Source organism: Trachypithecus francoisi, unplaced genomic scaffold (assembly GCF_009764315.1).
Source record: "Trachypithecus francoisi isolate TF-2019V2 unplaced genomic scaffold, Tfra_2.0 Lachesis_group2, whole genome shotgun sequence".
Taxonomy (NCBI): Eukaryota; Metazoa; Chordata; class Mammalia; order Primates; family Cercopithecidae; genus Trachypithecus; species Trachypithecus francoisi.
In genome coordinates, this window is record NW_022681465.1 from 59131434 (window position 1) to 59154085 (window position 22652).

Sequence of the window (22652 nt, forward strand, 5' to 3'; positions counted from 1 at the left end):
CTGGGTTCTGTATCAAGGTCATGTTCTCTGCAGCAGATAACTCCTTGCCATTTGAAATGCTGCTTCTGATGTACTACAAGACCTTAGTAGAGACTGAGTGCTGGATCTTAGAATATCAAGAGATTATGAGACAATGGCTTCCATCATGCACCAAGAATCACTCTATCCCATAATAATAATAATGCATTTTTAATCTTCTCTAAGTATATCCAGAGGCACTTATGACCTAGACCCTCATGTCACCAGCCATTGTTTCTTTTTAATCTCTTCCTCTGATCACACCATGACCTCATGGATAATTCATTTTGATCAAAAATGAAGAAGGAAAAGATTTGCACCTGGTTTGTGGATGGATTGATTGAATATGTTAGTGCTAGAAGATAAATGGACCATTGGCACACACAATCATAATAAGAATTAGCCTTAAAGGCTCTTTGGCAAAAGGATAATCCTCCTCATGGGCCAAGCTATGAGCATCACATTTGGATTTCCATTTACATGGAAGGAAATTTATTGGAATTACAACGTGTTTAAATGCTTGGATATGGATGAATGGCTGACCTGATTGCACATAGACCTGGATGGAGTAAGACAGAAAGATCAGATGTACAAAGAAGGGACATGTGGATGGATCTAGAAAAGTAGAAATAAACTATGCACATCTTTGGTTTTCTTTTGCTTCAATGCTTGCCTGAGATCATGCATAACATTGGCCACTGGACAACTGAAGCTATGTGCCCAACCTGTAAGCAGTAGAGACTGGGATTAAGCCTTTGATAATGTTCCATTCATTATATGAGAGCAAGCAACTACTTAGAATAAGTCAGTTACTGGACACTTTCAATTCTAGAAGTGGGTCATAATTCATCTTTGCTGAAACAAAGTCTTATTTTAAAATGTATTTATATTTTTTTGTTCACAATGCCTTTGCCAATACTATGATTTGGGAGCTTACTGAAAGCCTAATTTAATTATGTAATGTCCTACATAATATCACTTGAGGTCAAGTAATGCATTTTATGGTAGAAGAGGTATAACAATAAGGATATAATGATGGGGGCCTTCTGTTCCAACCATATTTATCAGCATAACCCAGTCTAATAAGATAATGAAATGATATACTAAAGTTTCAGCAGGGATGTCAGCTCAGGGAAGGTACCCTGCAGTGGGTGCCAGTCTCTAGGATGCAAAATATACCATATACAATGGGTAGTTAGCATATACAGTTTGAGAAAAGAAAAAAGTAAAAAAATAAGAATGAACAATTTTTATATTAGTTTTCTTATGCCAGTAGACCTGAATCAGACGAATGAATTACTACATCGGAAGACAAAATTATGGATCATTATTTTGAAATACTAAGATGAACAATTTTCTCTAGTTCTAATTCTATAGAATCAAGGCAGGTCATTATCTCTAGATCTCAGGGAATCAACTGATGTGCCCCTTGCAGCGAGATTGAATAAGCAATTATTGCATCAAAAATTGGCTAGGACTAGTCAAACATGCCTGGTTTATTTCATGATAGGGAAAATCCAGAATAGTTGCTACAGTGTCCAAGTTCTTGGAAGAGATGGAAACGTGGTAAAAAAAAGGAGATGGGCAGGATATCAATTTCTGCCTTTAGGCCACTTGTAACAGCAGATACTGTGGTTTATTTCTTTAACATTTTGATACTTTCAGAGCTCAGACCCAGCCACCAGTTTCAAAGTACATGGCAGAGGAGAATTTGCTGTGTAGTAGCATAATCAAACTCCAAGAGCCCTCACACTTGATACTCAATATCACATCGCATTGGCCCTTTTCAATTTCAGCCACAACGGAAGTGGACAGCTACTGGGGGACACAAACTCCTGTTTATTACCTGAAGACCAAAAAAATATTTCCCTGCTTTTTGTCCTCAGGACCTTTCCCAAAGCTGAGAATAGTCTGCATAAATACAGTCTATAAATATAGTAAATTTAATGACCCCAAAGGTAACCCTCAAATAATGAAAGATGGAAGTCAGTGGATAAAAACTCCAGCCTCTGCCTTTGTATTCCTGGCAGAATTATGCTCTCATTGCCTACAATCGGTAACCTCTATTACAGAGCCTTATATCAGTTTTTCATTCTTACTTATCTAATGCTCTTCTCTGTCACTCCTTCTTCTTCAGAGTATTTACTAAACTATCTGCAACTAAGGTCTTGTCTCAGGTTCTTCTTTTAAAGAAAGTTCTTTTAAAGAAACTAAGATATCTGTGTTTTATACTGAAAATCTTTTCTAATCCAAGAAGAGTAACTAACATGTAGCAGCTTTCATGAAAATTTTATTGAACAAAGAAGTTATACTATGTAATACCAAAGCCAGAATTGTATGTAATGGCCAAACACTAAAAGGGTTTCAATTTATTTCAGAAGTGAGAGAAATATGCTTACTATCATCACTATTTTTAAAATTATTTTAGAATTAATAGTAAATGCAATTAAAAATATAATCAATATATAATGCTATGGTATGACAAAGCATCCCAAAATATAGTCTCTCTAAATAACATAATTTTATTATTTCCCAGATTCTTCAATCTGGATTGCACTTTGGCTCTTCATGATGACTGCTGAGATTAGAATATCCAAGACAGCTCCTCCACTCACGTGTCTGGTGCTTCATATGGAAGGGCAGAAACAAATGGAGGTGATTCAGGTCTTTCCCCTCTCTCCATAAGGTAACTTTTCTATGTGGCAGTTAGATTGCCCTAGCTCATACTGTGGTGGTCTCATGATGGTACATTTCTTACATGGCAGCTGATTTCCAGAATAGAGAAAGCAAATGCTTCTTCGTATGAGTGAGGGCATATGTACACAGAGAAGAGAGGAAGTGATGACAGCCATCTTTGAAGATTATCCACAGCAACTCTTATTGAAAGAAGAAATTTCATCATTGCTTTTTAGAAAATAAGTTGAAAAACTGAGAAATTCAAAATGCAAAATTTAAAATAACTTTTGTATGGTAGCCAGACACATAATTTATATAAGAATTGTGGATACACTTAATAAAAATATAACTAAATGGAAATATTGTATGAGACTTTGAGTTACACATGATAGATTAAGCATAACCCCCTTCATGCCATTTCTTTTGCAATTGAAATGATAGATTTAAAATTTTCATAGCAACTATATTTCTAAAATATTTGAAAGTAATAGGGAATATCAATTGAGCAATATTGATAAATTTCTGAGAAAATTGGAATTATATTGTTTAATAATCCATTGCAGGAGATCCCATATAAGGCACATTCACAAAATTTTAGCAGTTCTATTTTAGAGCAAAGCTCCCAAATTTTGAGCACTACGGACACTATGGAAAAAAGGAAAGATGGCAATCAAGGTGATTAATCGAAGGCGCAGCCAAAATCAAAATTATCCTTAGGGTAAAATCAGAGAAATACTCTCAAAAGAAGGTGAACATACTTCTTTGAGGAGTCCACTGCTTCTAGAGTGGATATTGTGATGCCAAAGAAACAACCTTCATATTTTATCTCAAATCTGTTTTTTATCTAATATGTATTACCATTGTTTTCTCAAACCAGGGTTTCAGAAAAGAACACATGTTGTGTTTGGTTGTTATGTCTTACAGAGTTCATTATATTACAACTGCTCTCTTTCTCCATGACCTTTTCTCCCCATGCCATTTATTTGTTAAAAAAATTGTATATGTTTGTAAATGTGGATGGATTTCTACAATCTAAAATTTTTCTTTTATATTTTCGTGTAATTTAGTATGTTCCCAATTCATCCCTATTCCTCTTAATAGGCATGTAGAGACTTGATCAGATCCAAGTAATTCTTTGCTTTTGTTGTTTTGATAAGATAAATTTATAGTTGATTCTTTGTTCCATCATTTTTATTTGTCCCTCCATTGGTGATATAAAGACTGGCTAATGATTTCATGCAATTTCATTGTGCCAACCTTTCAGTGAATGGTTTATATAACATTAATGATTAATTTCTGTATCCATTATTTATTATTGTTAAAATGTATTAATTTTCTAATTCTGGCATTCTTTATACACTTATTATTTTTGATTTCTAAATAGGAAAAAATATTCTCATCAACTATCTTAATACCCTGAAACAAAACAAAGACAGAGAAATGCTTGATTTTTTACCCAACTTTCAGAGAAAAAACCATCTGCACTTCACAGAATATTATGCTGAAGCAAACATTTCCTTTGGGCATTTAAGAAAGCATTGTTAGTATCAGACCACAACAAACAGAAATTGAGGGAAAAAAACTTATATGAGCTGAAAATGAGTTGAAGGAGAATGTTATCATTTTGTACCCTTAAAAAGGGGAGAAAACCTGAAAATGGTGAGATACAATAAAAGTTAAACTTGGGTAAAAAAAAAAAATTAAAATCTCCTCTAATTTATTAAGAGTAAGTCGATTCCTCAAGAAAATTTATTTGTTGGTTTCTTTTTTTTTTTTTTTAATAAATCCTCTTATTGTGGCTTACAACTTACACAGACCCTTCGTGACATGTTTGAACTTTTTTATTTGTCCTGAACATCTCTTTCTTAACCATTTTATTATAGGAATAAATCTACCATATAACATTGTTTCTCATATAAAATTATTTCTTTTTAAGCTTTCTTACCAAAAAATCACTATTTTTAAAATTTTCTTTACATCTGTCTTATTTTCTGGTTTCTTTTACACAGTTTTTACCTAGCTTTAAATAAGTTTTGAAATAGAAAAAACTGGTTCCCCCTTTTAAAAAGGACACACTTTTTTTAGAAAGTATGTTTTCTAAATATATATTTATAAATATATTTTATAATATACAAATTAATTTGGATATGTATAATATAGAATATATTTTATTATATATCAGGTATTTATAATATATAATATATTTTATTGGAAATATCCATATAATAAAATACTATTAAATTTAATACAACTTTAGATTCTAAATTATGACTAGTTTTTCTACATGTATTTATACTATTACATTTACCTAATCATTTTATTTTAATCATTTACCTACCTAATTTGTGAAAACTGTGATAGTCATTATTTAAAATTATAGAACTGCCATTACAAAATTATAGCTGAGACAATGAAAAAGATCTGACCTAACTGACTCCATCTTGCTTCTAACCTCAAGGCTGTTCTTGTTCATTCCTGGGCCTAGGCTGACCTAACTTTGGGAGTAAATTAATTTATAATTTAGGTTTGAAACAAAGACAATAACAGTTCCGTCCTAAAATAAACCTCACTGCCTGTGGACTAGATTGCCTAAAGCCACAAGTTAGAAGTTGTGGTAGTCTTACTAAGTGCAAGATGTAGCTATTGTTATAAAACCAATATCAACATCTTTTTTATTAAAGATTACACAAGCAAAGATCATTCTGCTTTGGGCTCAGGTTATACATTTGTAAACCTGATGCCAAATTTTGACATATTATGTTATTTGGCAAGAATAACTAATAAATTGCTTGATTAAATTTAAACAACAATGTCTGCTGGCAATTTTTAAGACATTTCTAACATAACCAATAATTTTAAGTCTAGCTTATTTATTAAATATTTTACTTGTTATGTTAACTTGAAAAAGCATTTGACTAGTTTTTTCCCTTTTCCTGATAAAGTATTTGATTCAAGTGCTTTTATTTTCTTAAGCCAATGAATTAGAGTTCTTTTTTTTTTTTCAGTAGTGAAATGTTGTGTATACAACACATAAATACATAAATGTATTAGGCATGCTGATAGAAATACATCTTATAGATTCATGATAAACTTTTTTTTCTTAAACTTTCAAAGTCTTGATAACATGTTTTACTACCCTAGGTAGTTGTTAGCTAAATAACCTCAAATTTGCATATTAAAGGAAATAACTCAGTTGAAAATCCAAGAGCAAAATTTACATCATAAGATACAGTGAGAAAAATTCTGATGTGCTAGAGTGAAATTAAAATAGGTTTAATTGCCAATTGAATATAAAATTATAGAAATTATGAACACACACACACACACACACACACAGAGAGAGAGAGAGAGAGAGAGAGAGAGAGAGAGAAAGAGAGAGAGACAGATCCTAAATCTTTTACTCCATAACTTTAGCCATGAGATAAATACAAATTCACTGACTTGCAAGAAGAACATTTTGGAGCCAAATAGTGGTTTTTATCTTAATGAAAAAATAACAGCAGATTTAAAGCAGGCAGAAAAGAAAAACAGAGAAAAAGATAACTTAGGAAGTCTATAGTTTTCAGGTGGACCTTAGGGCTCTTTTACTTTAAGGTAAATGTGCACAAAGACCATATTACTTCCATTTTACATAAACTCTGGCAAGTAGAAGTACCATAAAACCTATGGAGTGCTTGAAAGGGGGTCATTCTCCTTGTTTTCTCCTCATTCTTAGATTGTTTTCCACTCTTTTTCTTAAAAGGAAGAATTGAGCTGTGGCCTATTGTGGGGGATCAATGTGTGCTGCTTGTGGGCAGGACTCCACAGTATATCAACACTGAGTCATTTCCACCCTCTCACTTGTCTCAGTTTCTCTCTCTAGAGGTCTATGACCTTAGAAAAGACTCAGAATAGCAGGTGATCAGCCCTTATATGCATTTTCTGGACAAGTAGGTTTTTTTTATTATTGTTGTTATTGTTGTTTTGAATTAATTTTTGTTGGGGATTTCCCTGTGGGGCTGCTGCACATTGTGAGGGTTCAACTCCCCAGACACTCCCACGAGGCCCCCAGTCACCCAGGGGTGCCTTTTGGCTGGGAGGAACAAATGCACTTTCTCTTTGGAGCGGAGAAAACTCAGTCTCTCATTTTGCTACAAAAACAGCAGTTCAGTTCCTCACACCAATGCACATACAGAAGCTGAATTGAGAGTAATTTGGGAGAAAAAGCATTAGGGAAGACCCCTTAGAATGTATCTCCAAACTAGAATTAGAATCCTTACACAATAACTTCCCAGGAAAGAGAAAAAGACAACAGCCAAGACCACTTTATTTAAACTCCTGCTCAGCCACTCCTTCTTTGCAGCTCTCATCTGCCGTTACACATGCCAAGGTCAAATCCCCTCACAGTACAAAGTAATCTCTGTAACCTCCAAAGCCAAAGAGGCCAGGTCATGTAATACAGAAAAACAGAGCTTCAGACCTAAGAAGAATCTGCCCATGACTCTTGAAACTCCACAAAGAAAACAGAATACCCCCAAGCAGGTGAATTATTTAAAGGGGTTCAAGTCTAGACATTTTGGTACTACAGATGGCAAAAGGGGTAGGAGGTATAAGGTGGAACAGAAACTCACAAACTAAGTGCATGTTTTCCCTCCTTTGCAGTTGTGAGGAATGTTGTCCAAATTAGAGGGACTTAGTTACCCAAAACTTGGAATTCTCACACAGATTTGACCAAATCAGGTAAAATTGGTCAAATCTGATGGGTGAAAATCCAGAACAAACAACAACAGTAAAAACCCAACAATAACACTGCGTGCTCTAATGGTAAGTAGAAATTAATAGCAGCTGGTTGTTAAACTTTAGCCAAGACAAAACTCCAATTCAGGTACTTACCTAGGGATGGGTCTCAGGCTGAAGACTGCTTTCTCCCATTCTAGAAGCAGGAAAACAAAAACAAAAACAAACACAAACTCATCTTCCCTGCTAAGAGGGAGCTCAAACGCCATAAAGAAGTTACCTCCTGCTTTCCATTGTGATGGATACAGGAAATCTTGCCTTCCTTGTTTGGAGCAAGTAAATCTCCAAAATACAAGGGAGGTGTACAGCAAAATGAACTTTAGATCTTGACCAAATTTTTGGAGATCAGAGATTCTCTGGAGGGGGTGCTCCTAGACCTCTGCAAATTCTCCCACTGGTTTGAACCCTAAGGTTAGCTCATGCTGGTGACAGGAGGTGCCAGCTGGGCTTCCTGGGTGGAGTAGGAAGACGCTGCTCAGAAAGCTGTGAAACTCACTTATTTCCTGCATCAGGACTTACATCGGTCCTGGATGAATAATATTGAAGATATATGCTTAAAATATTCTTATCACCAGGACTTGTGCATGTGTTTTCTTCTTCAAGAAAGCTATAAACAGCTACAAGTTTGCTATAAGTTTCCCTGTGTTCTCTCTCCCTTCCCCATCCGCGGAAACTAAAATAAAAGAAATGTTAACTTCCCGTTTTTCTGCGACCAACAGACCTTATCTATACTCCGTATTCCAATTCCTTGTAAACATAGTTTGTTAATTCCTATAAGATTCTGTCTCCTTTGCCATGCTGCTGCAAGGTCATAAAGTAGATAAAACCGAAGTTGCAATTCTGGTTTTCCTCAAAATCTAAGATATATCACAAAATAATTTACTGCCTTGGTTTCTCATTCCCGTAACATCTTCCTGCTGCATGTATTTCCTGCCTTAAACAGTTTAAAAGGCAATCACCCAAAACCAATAGTGCCTACCAGTTCAGGACCCCTTCCACGCTGTGGAAGCTTTATACTTTTACTCTGCGCAATAAAGCCTACAGCTTTTTCTCTCTATCGTTCCGTGTCTCTATCACTCATGGTGGGCAGCCGCCATACCAATTCTTTGCCATGGCTAGGCAAGAACCTTAGGCATTACACTGGTACCAAGCACTGATAGATTTGCCAAAGGTCAGGGGCATCTCTACCCAGAATTCCTCTGGGGTTACCAAAACGTGAATCCCCAAAATCTAAGACAGGTCTCAGTTAATTTAGAAAGTTCATTTCACCGGCCTGGCGCAGTAGCTCACGCCTGTAATCCCAGCACTTTGGGAGGCCGAGTCAGGTGAATCACAAGGTCAGGAGATGGAGACCATCCTGGCTAACATGGTGAAACCCCATCTGTACTCAAAAAAAAAAAAAAAAAAAAAAAAAAAAAATTAGCCTGGCATGGTGCAGGCGCCTGTAGTCCCAGCTACTCGGGAGATTGAGGCAGGAGAATGCCGTGAACCCAGGAGGTGGAGCTTGCAGTGAGCCGAGATCGCGCCACTGCACTGCAGCCTGGGCGACAGCGCGAGACTCCATTTCTTAAAAAAAAAAAAAAAAAAAAAAAAAAAAATGAAAAGAAAAAGAAAGTTTACTTCACCAAGTTTCCAGACACGTGCCCACGACACAACTCAGAAGGTCCTGATGACATGTGCCCAAAGTGACCAGAGCACAGCTTGCTTTTATGCATTTTAGAGAGACATGAGACCCCAATCAATATGTGTAAGATGTACATTGCTTCAGTCTGGAAATGTGGGAGAACTTGAGGCAAAGGCGGGACAACTTAAAGCTGAGAGGGGACTTCCATCCATTTCATAGGTAGGTAAGAGTGATTGCATTCTTTTTCTTTTCTTTTCTTTTCTTTTTTTTTTTTTTTTGAGACGGAGTCTCGCTCTGTCACCCAGGCTGGAGTGCTGTGGCCGGATCTCAGCTCACTGCAAGCTCCGCCTCCCAGGTTCACGCCATTCTCCTGCCTCAGCCTCCCGAGTAGCTAACACAGTGAAACCCCGTCTCTACTAAAAAACAAACAAACAAACAAACAAAAAACTGCATTCTTTTGAGTTTCTAATTAGCCTCTCTAAATGAGGCAAACAGAAATGCATTCATCTCAGTGAGCAGAGGGGTGACTTTGAATAGAATGGGAGACAGGTTTGCCTTAAGCAGTTTCCAGCTTGACTTTTCCCTTTAGCTTAGTAATTTGGGGGCCCCAAGATTTCTTTTCTTTTCACAATAGTACACTATACATACTTTTATCTATATTGCATTCATCATTGAACAATATATTTTGGAGTTAACTACTTAGTAAATTATGGAGTTTATTCCATTTTCTAGCAGTACAGCATACTTCTTGATTTTTCATTGTTTACTCAGTTTCCTAAGCAACGTAATTTATCCAACCAGTCAACCTAAACAGCATTTAGGTTGTTTCTGGTCTTTTGCTATTTTAAATAATGCTGCAATGAATGTTGATAAGTCATTTTCTATTTTTTGTCAATTTAACTTTGAAGAGATTCCCAGGATTCTGAAATAGGTTTGCTGGTTCAAAGGATAAAGGAATGTACAATTTTGATAAACATTGCCAAATCCCCCCTAAAGAGTGATATGCCAGTTTGCATTTCCATAGTGATATATAAATGTCCTTGTGATCTACAACTTCAACCTTCAGATTTGTAAAAGCTTGAGAGATCATGAATGATATTCAAATGAAGTTTTATTTGCTTTTCTCTTATTATTATTGAAGTTGAACATATTGTCACACATGTAAGAGCCACTGACATTTCTTTTTCTGGCATTTAATATTCATACTATTTGCTCTTTTATTATGATACGTTTTTGGTTTTTTCCTGATTAATTTTAGAAGCCCTTTATAAGTTTAACAGTCAGTTGTAAAGAAGTTGCAATTTTATTGTTCGGTTTGTGATTTGTCATTCTTATCTATGGTGTTTTTGTGATGAAATATTTAGTATAATCAAATTTATATTTTCCGTTACTATGCTGAATTTTGAACACTTATTAAATTGTACTACTTGTGCATTACTAAGAATTCACTCATTTACTAATTTTCATAGTAACTTCATAACTGAAATTTTATACATTTATATATTAATCTGCTTACAATATATGCTAATGAAGAGATGAGACATGGATCCAGTTTTTCCTTCTAGATCCACCCAGTTATCAAAACATCAGTTATCTTTTCCTCACTGATTTGAGATGCCTTGTTAGTGCACACTGAATTTCCAAATATAATTTGTCTGATTCTGGGTTTTCTATCTTATTTCATTGGTATGCCTGTCAGTTCTAACGTTGATACTAAACTGCTTTAACTATACAGACTTTTATTATATTTAAAAGCTTGGTATGGTTGGCTTCCCCACATTGCTTTTCTGAATTTCCTAACTACTCTTTTAAAAAAACAATTCTTCTGAATAAAATTTACAATCAGCTTCCTCAGCTCTTAAAATAAAAGTGAAAATATTTACTGGAACTGAATAACTCATCAATGAACTCAGAGGGAATTTCTATCTTTTTAATATTAAAACTTCTTATAGAGAAACATGGTTTATTTATTTATTTATTTATTTACATTTTTTTTTTTTTTTGAGATGGAGCTTGGCTCTGTCACCCAGGCTACAGTGCACTGGTGCGATCTCGGCTCACTGCAATCTCTGCCTCGTGGGTTCAAGTGATTCTCCTGCCTCAGCCTCCCAAGTAGCTGGGACTACAGGTGCATGAGACCACGCCCAGCTAATTTTGTATTTTTAGGAGAGATGGGTTTTGCCATGTTGGCCAGGCTGGTCTCAAACTCCTGCCCTCAGGTGATCCACTCCCCTTGGCCTCCCAAAGTGCTGGGATTACAGGTGTGAGCGATTGTGCCCTCCTGGTATCACTTTTTTGTTGATGAAGTTACTGAATTTTCAGTAACATTCATGATTTTTTAAAAAATATATTTTAAAATAGTTTCAGGGATAAGATGTTATTAAAAACAAATTAAAGGACAAGGAAAAGAAGGGCTGGAAGGAAAATCGGAGAAAATGCATTTAACTAGAGTAAAAATACCAAGATGGGGAAATCTCAAAGGAATGTTCAAATACAGGGGGCAAAATAAGATTGTACATACACTAAGTTCACAAAAGCAAGAATAGGATAAACCCATGATTTTTAGGAATAAAACAAAATACCCACCTATATCACTGGGATATTTCAGATCACCAGAGATCATTTTTTAATCCTTGATAATTTGGTGCTTGTTGGTACTATAAATTTGACTAAAAAATACAAGATTATTGAATAAGAATTAAATTATTGAATAAGAATTTAATTGCATTAATATCATGTTAATAATCATGTTAGTTGTTTTGATTAGCAATTGTATTAATATAAAATTAATATTATTTTAGGAAAAAATGAATCATATATACTTCTTATTTCTCGTTACACAAATAACTGGTCCTTAGGACAAAAGGGTGTCTAAGTTCAACACAACAGTTCAATAAGAATCATAAAATGATAGCTGCATAGGAAACATAAATAGCAGATTCATATGGCAGAATCAGTAGAAGTTTTTAAAGTTGATGATCTTAGGCATCTTAATGATTATTTAACGATTAGAAAAACGGGCAAAGAGAAGAAATATGGATGGGGAAGTGAGGAACAGCATTAAGCTATTTTGAACAATTGATGAAGTGTGAGAAAATATCTGTTAGATCTCAATGCTTAAGACATTCTCTGAATGATATTAATAAAAGGCTTTTGTGATAGATCAATTGAATTTGCCTGATTGTGCAGAATGTAAATATAATATTAAAATTAAAAGTAATATTTAAAATATTAAGTTAATATTAAAATCTTTCAAATTGATTTTCTATTCTCAGAATAAAAACAATAACAAAATTTATAAAAATATATAAAGGTGATGTAACTATTATATATATTTAATTATAAATATAATAGTATGGCTGACATATTTGCAATGGAAGATAGAAATTAATGGGGAACATAAGGCTTCTGTTACCTTACTGAACAGCAAGCAAAGAGTAAGTTTTAAATTTTGTAGATAATAAAGCAGAGATTTTGTTTTAAAAGTAAAAAGTTTACTAATAATCTTTGTGATCAAATAAAAGTCAAGTGGTGAATTAAAATTAAAGGTATACTATGAAATTTGTGAAGGGAAGTTGGAATAAGATGGTTTCTTAGTATAATTCTTTGTCTTTTATTGAGGGAAGACATTAAATACCATGTCATGTTTTAGGAAGAAATCATGGTACAATAATATATTTGAGAATTCTATAACAAAACTCATAATATAGTCATGTGTTGCTTAACGAAGGGGATATATTCTGATGTGTTCTTGGGCATTTGTCACTGTAGAGTATAATTACACAAACTAGATAGGAGAGCCTATTACACACCTAAGCTATACAGCATAGCCTATTGCTCCTAAGCTACAAATTTATACAGCAGACTACTGTATTAAATACTGTATGCAATTATAATACAATTTTGAGTATTTGTGCATCTAAAAATATCTAAATCTAGAAAAGGTACAGTAAAAATATGGTATAAAAAATGTGATACAGCTGTATAGGATACTTACCAGGAATGAAGATTGCAGGGCTGGAAGTTGCTGTGGGTGAGACAGTGAGTGGTGAGGAAACATGAAGGCCCAGGCATTATTGTATACTTTATAAACACTGTACATGAAATCAACACTAAATTTATTTAGACATTTTTCTTTCTTCAACAATAAATTAATCTTAGTTTAGTATAACATTTTTTCTTTATAAACTTTTTATGTTTTTAACATTTGTTTTGTAATAACACATCTTAAAACACACACACATTGTACAGCTGTAAAAAAAATTATTTTTATATCCTTAATATTTTTGTATTTGTAACATTTTTATATATTTTTTAATATTTAAAACTAAGATACAAAAATAAACATTTACCTCAGCCTAATCAGGGTCAGGATTATCAATATCACTGTCTTCTACCCCCACATCTTGTCCCCCTGGAAAATCTTCAAGGGCAATAACATGCATAAAGCTGTCATATTTTATGACAACAATGCCTTCTTCTGGAATACCTCCCGAAGGACCTGCCTGAGGCTGATTTACAGTTAATTTTTTTTATAAGCAGAAAAGTGTAACTTTTCAAAATTTTACACTAAAATAACGATAGAAAGTGTAACATAATAAATATACAAACAAGTAACAGTAATTTATTATCATCAAGTATTATGTAATGTACACAGTTACATGTGCTATACTTTTATACAACTGGCAGTGCTGTAGGTTTGTTTATACCAGCATCGCCACAAACATGTGAGTAATGCCTTGAACTGAAATGTCAGAATGGCTACAATGTCACTACAAGATAAGAATTTTTCAGCTCCACTATTATTTGATAGGACCACTGTCCTATATGTGGTATGTTATTAATTGAAATGTTGTTATACAGCACGTGACTGCACTTAAAAAAATAAATGGTGACCATGCCAGAGAGTGGCAAGTGTATTAAGAATAACAAAGTGGATATTTGTATACAATAAACATACACAATTTATGTCAATTTAAAAATTCAATTAAAAAAGAAAAGAGTTGATGAAGGATAAAAGGTTCAATTAAAAAATGGGCAAAGGAGGTGAACAGGCATTTCTTAAAAGAATACATACCAGTGGCCAACAAACATAAGAAAAAAAATAATTAACATCACTAATCACCATAGAAATGCAGATCAAAACCACAATTTGATACCATCTTACATAAATCATAATGGCAATTATTAAAAAGTCAAAAAACAATGAAAGTTGGCGAAACTAAAGAAAAAGGCATACTTGTAGACTGTTAGTGGAAATACAAATTAGTTCATCAACTGTGGAAAGCAGTTCAGAGATTTCTCAAGGAACTTAAAATGGAACTACCACTGAACTCAGCAATCTCGTTACTGGGTATATACTCAGAGGAAAATAATTCATTCTATTGATAGATGACAAAGTGCTAGCAGCCCTCACTCTCAGCGCCTCCTCGGCCTCAGCGTGCGCTCTGGTGGCACTTGAGGGGCCCTTCAGCCTGCCACAGAACCGTGGGAGCCCCTCTCTGGGATGGCTGGAACCGGAACCTCCTCCCTCTGCTTGCGGGGAAGTGTGGAGGGAGAGGTGCGGGCGGGAACCCGGGCCGCGCTCGCGGAACAGTGTGAGTTCCGGCGGGTGCCGGCTCGGCGGGCCTTGCACACGGAGCGGCCTGTGCCGGCCCAGGGCAGTGAAGGGCTTAGCACCCGGGCCAGCAGCTGCGGCGGTTGTGCCGGGTCCCCCAGCAGTGCCGGCCTGCCGACGCTGCACTCAAATTCTCACCGGGTTTGGCTGCCTCCCTGCGGGGCAGGGCCCCGGACCTGCAGCCCATCGTGTCTGAGCTCCTCCCCGCTGCGGTGGGCTCTCTCGCGGCCTGAACCTCCCCGACTGGCGCCGCCCCCTGCTCAGTGGCGCCTGGTCCGTTTGACAGCCCAAGGGCTCATGGGTGCAGGCGTGGCTGGGGACTGGTGGGCAGCTCCGCCTGCAGTCCTGGTGCTGATGGTTTTATAAAGTGTTTTCCCTTTCACTTGGCTCTCATTCTCTCTTTTCATGCTGCGATGGAAGACGTGGATTTTTTCTTCATCTTCTACCATAACTGTGAGGCTTCCCCAGTCATGTGGAACTGTGAGTCAATTAAACCCGCTTTACTTTATAAATTACCCAGTCTTGGGTATGTCTTTATTAGCAGTGTGAGAAAAGACTGATACACCATCTATCTAGGGCTCTCTTCTATTTGAAATCTTAGTCTCACATTTTGTTGAGCTTAATGCTAAACAAAATGACACGTTTTCAAAAAAAAAAAAAAATCTGAATTTGAATTATAAATAACATAGTTTCAAAATAGAAAAAAAAGTCTGCTTTAACATTTTAAAATGACAAATTTTACTTAAACAATTTAATTAAACTATTAATACTAACTTAAAAGCATTTCATAATTTTTTTTTACCCAGAAAAATAATTACTTCATGGAAAATTTGGTTTTCTATTGGAAAAAGCAATAATGAACCAAAAATAATATGAACAAGAAAATATATAATAAATATTTTTAATAAGTTTCCAGCCATTGTTTTAGAACTTGTGCCTGTAACTTGTCCAATAATTTTCTCAAAGGTATTGTTATTTGTCCTTGCAGATTAAAAAATATATATTGAAACACCCGAAAATGTCTAAGTATTTCCCTCTTTTTGTCCCTCCTTCTTCTTCCTGTATAGACTCTCTGCTCACGGTCTGTCATTAAGTTCTACTATTCTTAAATAATAAATGTTTATCTCACTCTTGATCTACCTCTCTCATTTAAAAAGCAAGAGAACAATTTTATCTTGAACTGTTAGTTCAGTGAAAAAGAGCTTACATAAGAATGCACACAATTTAATGCTAGCAAATTTCTGTTGAAGAGATAAACACATAGATAAATGATGGCTTGATGACTTTGAGGCATTTAATATTTCACTCACCTAGTAACACTTTACTCTGTTAGATTCAAGTCTTGGAGATCACAATTCTATAATCATGTTGAGATAAAATTAATTATAATGAAATAATACCTATTCTTTTTCTCACAACACACATGCAATTAATTAAGCTTTATCAAATGAAGTTCAACAATATTTTCTTAATAACATACACAAAGACATATTCCAGCAACACTTAAAGAGCCCCTTTCCAACACAATAAGGGAATTACAATATAGACATCTGCATTATAAATATTTCAAAAGTAAATAAGAAAGAAATTATTCGTAAGCAGGCAGAGAAAAGTAGAATAAGAGAAGGATGGCTTGACTTGTTAAACTCTTCTCCATCCTTAATTCCTATACCATATACTTGTGAAAAGAGGAGAGAATTCTAGAGACTGAGGGAATATTATATGAAGAGCAGCAATAAATGTATAGGCTCAAAAAATAGATATGTTTATTTTTAATAAATATTAAATATATATAAGCTATATATTATTAAAGATGATTTTTATAATCATCAAAATTCATCCTGAATAAGACATGTTTTTTAAAATGAGTGAATACATTTTAAAAGGAACAACACAGATACAAAGTATATTATTAGATACACTTCATGCAGAGGTTTATTTGTTTATTTACTTATTTATTATTTTACTTTAAGTTCCAGGATACAGGTGCAGAACATGCAGGTGTGTTACCTAGGTATACATGTGTCATGGTGGCTTGCTGCACTTATTGACCTGTCCCCTAGATTCCCTCCACTCGATCCCCAACCCCCAACAGGCTCTGCTGTCTGTTGTTCCCCTCCCTGTGTCCATGTGTTCTCATTGTTCAACTCCCACTTATAAGTGAGATCATGTCTTGTTTGGTTTTCTGTTCCTGTGTTAGTTTGCAGAGGATGATAGCTTCCAGCTTCATCATGTCCCTGCAAAGGACATGATCTCATTGGTCTTTATGGCTGCATAGTATTCCGTGGTGTATATGTACCACATTTTCTTTTTCCAGTCTATCATTGATGGACATTTGGGTTGATTTCATGTCTTTGCTATTGTAAATAGAGCTCCAGTAAACATACATGTGCATGTGTCTTTATAGTAGAATGATTTATATTCTTTTGGGTATATACCCAGTAATGGAATTGTTGGGTCAAATGGTATTTCTAGTTCTAGACCTTTGAAGAATCACCACACTGTCTTTCACAATGGTTGAGCTAATTTACATTACCACCAACAATGTAAAGTGTTCTTATTTCTCTGTAGCCTTGACAGCATCTATTGTTTCTTGACTTTTTAATAATCGACATTCTGACTGGCATGAAATTATATCTAATTCTGTTTTTGATTTGCATTTCTCTAATAATCAGTGATGTTGAGCTTTTTTAATGTTTGTTAGCCACATAACTGTCTTATTTTAAGAAGTGTCTTTGCCCACTTTTCAATGGGGTTGTTTCTTGTAAATTTGTTTAAGTTCCTTGTAGATTCTGGATATTAGAGCTTTGTCGGATGGGTAGATTGCAAAAAATTTCCTCCATTCTGTAGATTACCAGTTCAATCTGATAATAGTTTATTTTGCCATGCAGAAGCTCTGTATTAGATCTCATTTGTTAATTATGGCTTTTGATGCAATTGCTTTTGACGTTTTCGTCATGAAGTCTTCGCCCATGCCTATGTCCTGAATGTTATTGCCTAGGTTTTCTTCTAGGGTTTTTATGATTTGGGGTTTTACATTTAAGTCTTTAACTCATCTTGAGTTAATTTTTGAATAATGTGTAAGGAAGAGATCCAGTTTCAGTTTTCTGCATATGGTTAGGTGGCTTTCTCAGCACCATTTATTAAGTAGGAAATCCTCTCCCTATTGCTTCTTTTTGTCAGGTTTGTCAAAGATCAGATGGTTGTAGATGTATGGTGTCATTTCCGAGGTCTCTGTTCTGTTCCATTTATCTATATATCTGTTCCATTTATCTATATATTTGTAGCAGTAGCATGGTGTTTTGGTTACTGTAGCCTTGTAGTATAGTTTGAAATCAGGCGTGATGCCTCCAGCTTTGTTCTTTTGCTTAGGATTGTCTTGGCTATACAGGCTCTTCTTCGGTTGCATATGAAATTTAAAGTAGTTGTTCTGAATTCTATGAAGAATGTCAATGGTAGTTTGATGGTAATAGCATTAAACCTATAAATTACTTTGGGCAGTATGGCCATTTTCATGATATTGATTCTTCTGTCCATGAGCCTGGAATGCTTTTCCATTTGTTTGTGTCCTCTCTTATTTCCTTGAGCAGTTGTTTGTAGTTCTTCTTCAAGAGGTCCTTCACATCTTTTGTTAGCTGTATTCCTAGGTATTTTATTCTCTTTGTAGCAATGGTGAATAAGAGTTCATTCATGAGTTGGCTCTGTGTTTGTCTATTGTCAGTGTAAAAGAATGCTTGTGATTTTTGCACATTGATTTTGGATCCTGAGACTTTGATAAAGTTGCTTATCAGCTTAAGGAGTTTTGGGGCTGAAATGACAGGGTATTCTAAATATAGAATTACATCATCTGCAAAGAGAGACAATTTAACTTCCTCTCTTTCTATTTGCATACACTTTCTTTTTTGTTGCCTGATTGCCCTAGTCAGAACTTCCAATACTATGTTTCATGGGCGTGGTAAGAGAGAAGGCATCCTTGTCTTTCACTGGTGTTGGAAGGGAATGCTTCCAGCTTTCGCCCCTTCAATATGATATTGGGTGTGGGTTTGTCATGAATATCTCTTATTATTTTGAGATATGTTCCATCAATACCAGGCTTATTGAGAGTTTTTAACATGAAGGGATGTTGAATTATATCAAAGCATTTTTCTGCATCTATTAAGATAATCATGTGGTTTTTGTCTTTTGTTCTGTTTATGTGACGGATTGCATTTGCTGATTTGCATATGTTGAACTAAACTTGCATCCCAGGGATGAAGCCAACTTGATTGTGGTGGACAAGTTTTTTGATGTGCTGCTATATTTGGTTTGCCAGTATTTTATTGAGGATTTTCACATCATTGTTCTTCAGGGATATTGGCCTGAAGTTTTCCCTTTTTTGTTGCGTTTCTGCCAGGTTTTGGTATCAGGATGATGGTGGTTTCATAAAATGAGTTAGGAGGCTGGGTGCAGTGGCTCACGCCTGTAATCCCAGCAATTTGGGAGGCCGAGGTGGGTGAATCACGAGGTCAAGAGTTTGAGACCAGCCTGGCCAGCATGGTGAAAACCCTGTCTCTACTAAAAATACAAAAAATTAGTCAGGCATGGCGGCACCCAACTGTAGTCCCAACTACTTGGGAGGCTGAGGCAGAAGAATTGCTTGAACCCGGCAAGTGGAGGTTGCAGTGAGCCAAGATTGTACCACTGCACTCCAGCCTTGGTGACAGAGTGAGACTCCATCTCAATAAATGAACAAACAAACAAACAAACAAACAAATAAATAAATAAATAAAATGAGTTAGGGTTAGGGAGGAGTCCCTCCTTTTTAATGTTTGAAATAGTTTCAGAAGGAATGGTACCAGCTCCCCTTTGTACCTCTGTTAGTATTCGACAATGAATCCTGCTGGTCCTTGGCTTTTTTTTTGGTTGGTAGACTATTAATTACTGCCTCAATTTCAGGGCTTATATTGGTCTATTTAGGGATTCGACTACTTCATGGTTTAGTTTTGGGAAGATGTATGCGTCCGGGAATTTATCCATTACTTCCAAATGTTTTAGTTTATTTGTGTAGGAGTGTTTATAGTATTATCTGATGGTAGCCTGTATTTCTGTGGGGTCAGTTGTGATATCCCCTTCATCATTTTTTATTGTGTCTATTTGGTTCTTCTCTCTTTTCTTCTTTATTATTCTTCTAGCAGTCTATTTTGTTAATTTTGTTGTTGTTGTTGTTCCAGAAAAACAGCTCCTGGATTTTTTGGAAAGTTTTTCATGTCTCAATCTCCTTCAATTATGCTTTGATTTTAGTTATTTCTTGTATTCTGCTAGCTTTGGATTATTTATATCTTACTTCTCTAGATCTTTTAACTGTGTGTTAGGGTGTCGATTTGAGACTATTCTAGCTTTCAGATGTGGGCATTTTAGTGCTATAAATTTCCCTCTTAACACTGCCTTAGCTGTATCCTAGAGATTCTTGTACGTTGTCTCTTTGTTCTCATTTGTTTCAAAGAACTTCTCGATTTCTGCCTTAACTTCATTATTTACTTAGGAGTCATTCAGGGGCAGCTTGTTCAATTTCCACGTAATTTTGTGGTTTTGGGTGAGTTTCTTCATTCTGAGTTCCAATTTGATTTCACTGTGGTTTCGGTTTCCATTCTTTTGCATTTGCTGAAGAGTGTTTTACTTGCAATTATGTGATCAGTTTAAGAATAAGTGTTATGTGGCACTGAGAATAATAATGTATATTCTGTTGATTTGGGGTGAAGAGTTTTGAAGGTATCTATTAGGTCCACTTGATCCAGAGCTGAGTTCAAGTCCTGAATATCCTTGTTAATTTTTTGTCCTGTTGATCTATCTAATATTGACAGTCTTGTCAATATTAGATATCTTTTTTTTTTTTTTTTTTTTTTTTTGAGACGGAGTCTCGCTCTGTCGCCCGGGCTGGAGTGCAGTGGCCGGATCTCAGCTCAATGCAAGTTCCGCCCCCCGGTTTACGCCATTCTTCTGCCTCAGCCTCCTGAGTAGCTGGGACTACAGGCGCCCGCCACCTCTCCCAGCTAGTTTTTTTTTTTTGTATTTTTTAGTAGAGATGGGTTTCACCATGTTAGCCAGGATGGTCTCGATCTCCTGACCTCGTGATCCGCCCGTCTCGGCCTCCCAAAGTGCTGGGATTACAGACTTGAGCCACCGTGCCCGGCCAATATTAGATATCTTATTGATCTATCTAATATTAAAGTCTCCCACTATTATTGTGTTGGAGTCTAAGTCTCTCTGTAGGTCTTTAAGAACTTGTTTTATGAATCTGGGTGCTCTCATATTGGATGTGTATGTATTTAGAATAGTTAGTTCTTCTTGTTAAATTTATCCTTTTACCATTATGTAATGCCCTTTTTGTCTTTTTTTAAATCTTTATTCATTTAAAGTCTGTTTTGTCAGAGACTAGGATTGCAACCCTTGCTTTTTTTTTTTTTTTTTTTCTTTCCATTTATTGGGTCAGTTTTCCTCCATTCCTTTATTTTGAGCTATGCGTATCTTTGCACGTGAGATGGGTCTCCTGAATATAGTACACTGATGGGTCTTGACTTTCTATCCAATTTTACAGCCCGTATCTTTTAATTGGGGTATTTAGCCCACTTACATTTAAAGTTAGTATTGTTATGTGTGACTTTGATCCTGTCGTCATGATGTTATCTAGTTATTTTTTTTTTTTTTTTTTTGAGGCGGAGTCTCGCTCTGTCGCCCAGGCTGGAGTGCAGTGGCCGGATCCCAGCTCACTGCAAGCTCCGCCTCCCGGGTTCACGCCATTCTCCTGCCTCAGCCTCCCCAGTAGCTGGGACTACAGGTGCCCGCCATCTCGCCTGGCTAGTTTTTTGTATTTTTAGAAGAGACGGGGTTTCACCAGGTTAGCCAGGATGGTCTCGATCTCCTGACCTCGTGATCCGCCCGTCTTGGCCTCCCAAAGTGCTGGGATTACAGGCTTGAGCCACTGCGCCCGGCCGGATGTTATCTAGTTATTTTGCACACTAGTTGATGCAGTTACTTCATAGTGTCTTTGGTCTTAAAATTTTATGTGTTTTTGCAGTGGCTGGTACTGCCACTGGATTTTATTTCTTCTTTGCTCATGAAGCTTAGTTTGGCTGGATATGAAATTCTGGGTTGAAGATTCTTTTCTTTAAGAATGTTGAATATTGGCCCCCACTCTCTTCTGGCTTGCATGGTTTCTTCTGAGAAGTCCAATGTTAGTCTGATGGGCCTCCCTTTGTAGGTGACCTGGCCTTTCTCTCTGGCTGTTTTCCAGCTTGTTTCTATTCTGCCTGCCTCCTTCAGGTAGTTCAATTAATCACAGTTTTAGTCTTTTTATGTAGTCCCATATTTCTAAGAGGATTTGCTCATTCCTTTTTATTCTTTTCTCTCTAATTTTGTCTGCATACCTTATTTCAGCAAAGTGGTCTTCAAACTCTGATATCCTGTCCTCCGTTTGTTTGATTCACCTATTGATACTTGTGTATGTTTCATGAAGTTCTTGTGTTGTGTTTTTCAGTTCCATCGGGTCATTTATGTTCCTCTTTAAACTGGTTATTCTAGTTAGCAGCTCCTCTAACCTTTTATCAAGCTTCTTAGCTTCCTTGCATTGGGTTAGAACAGGCTCCTTTAGCCCAGCAGAGATTGTTATTACCCATCTTCTAAAGCCTACCTCTGTCAATTCGTCCAGCTCATCCTTCGACCAGTTCTGCGCCCTTGCTATAGAGGTATTGCAATCATTTGCAGGAGAAAAGGCACTCTGGTCTTTTGGTTTTTTGCGTTTCTTCACTGATTCTTTCTCACCTTCATGAGTTTGTTTAGTTTAGATCTTTGAGGCTGCTGAATCTTGGATGGAGTTTTTTTGTGGGGGCTTTTGTTGTTGTTGATGCTGTTGTTGTTGCTTTGTGTTTATTTGTTTTTCTTTTAATGGTCAGGTTCCTCTTCTGT

At 36.0% G+C, this 22652-nt stretch overlaps 1 long non-coding RNA gene across 1 annotated transcript in view; it reads right to left on the bottom strand.

Annotated features, from left to right (window-relative positions):
- LOC117064450 overlaps positions 1-13123 on the bottom strand; it is a 42699-nt gene extending 29576 nt beyond the window's left edge. Inside the window, exons 1-2 of the long non-coding RNA XR_004429465.1 lie at positions 13092-13123; positions 7567-7606 (exon numbers count right to left, since the gene is read on the bottom strand). This is a non-coding gene — a long non-coding RNA (uncharacterized LOC117064450). The remainder of the gene's footprint in view (positions 1-7566; positions 7607-13091) is intronic.
- Positions 13124-22652: the final 9529 nt, after the last annotated feature.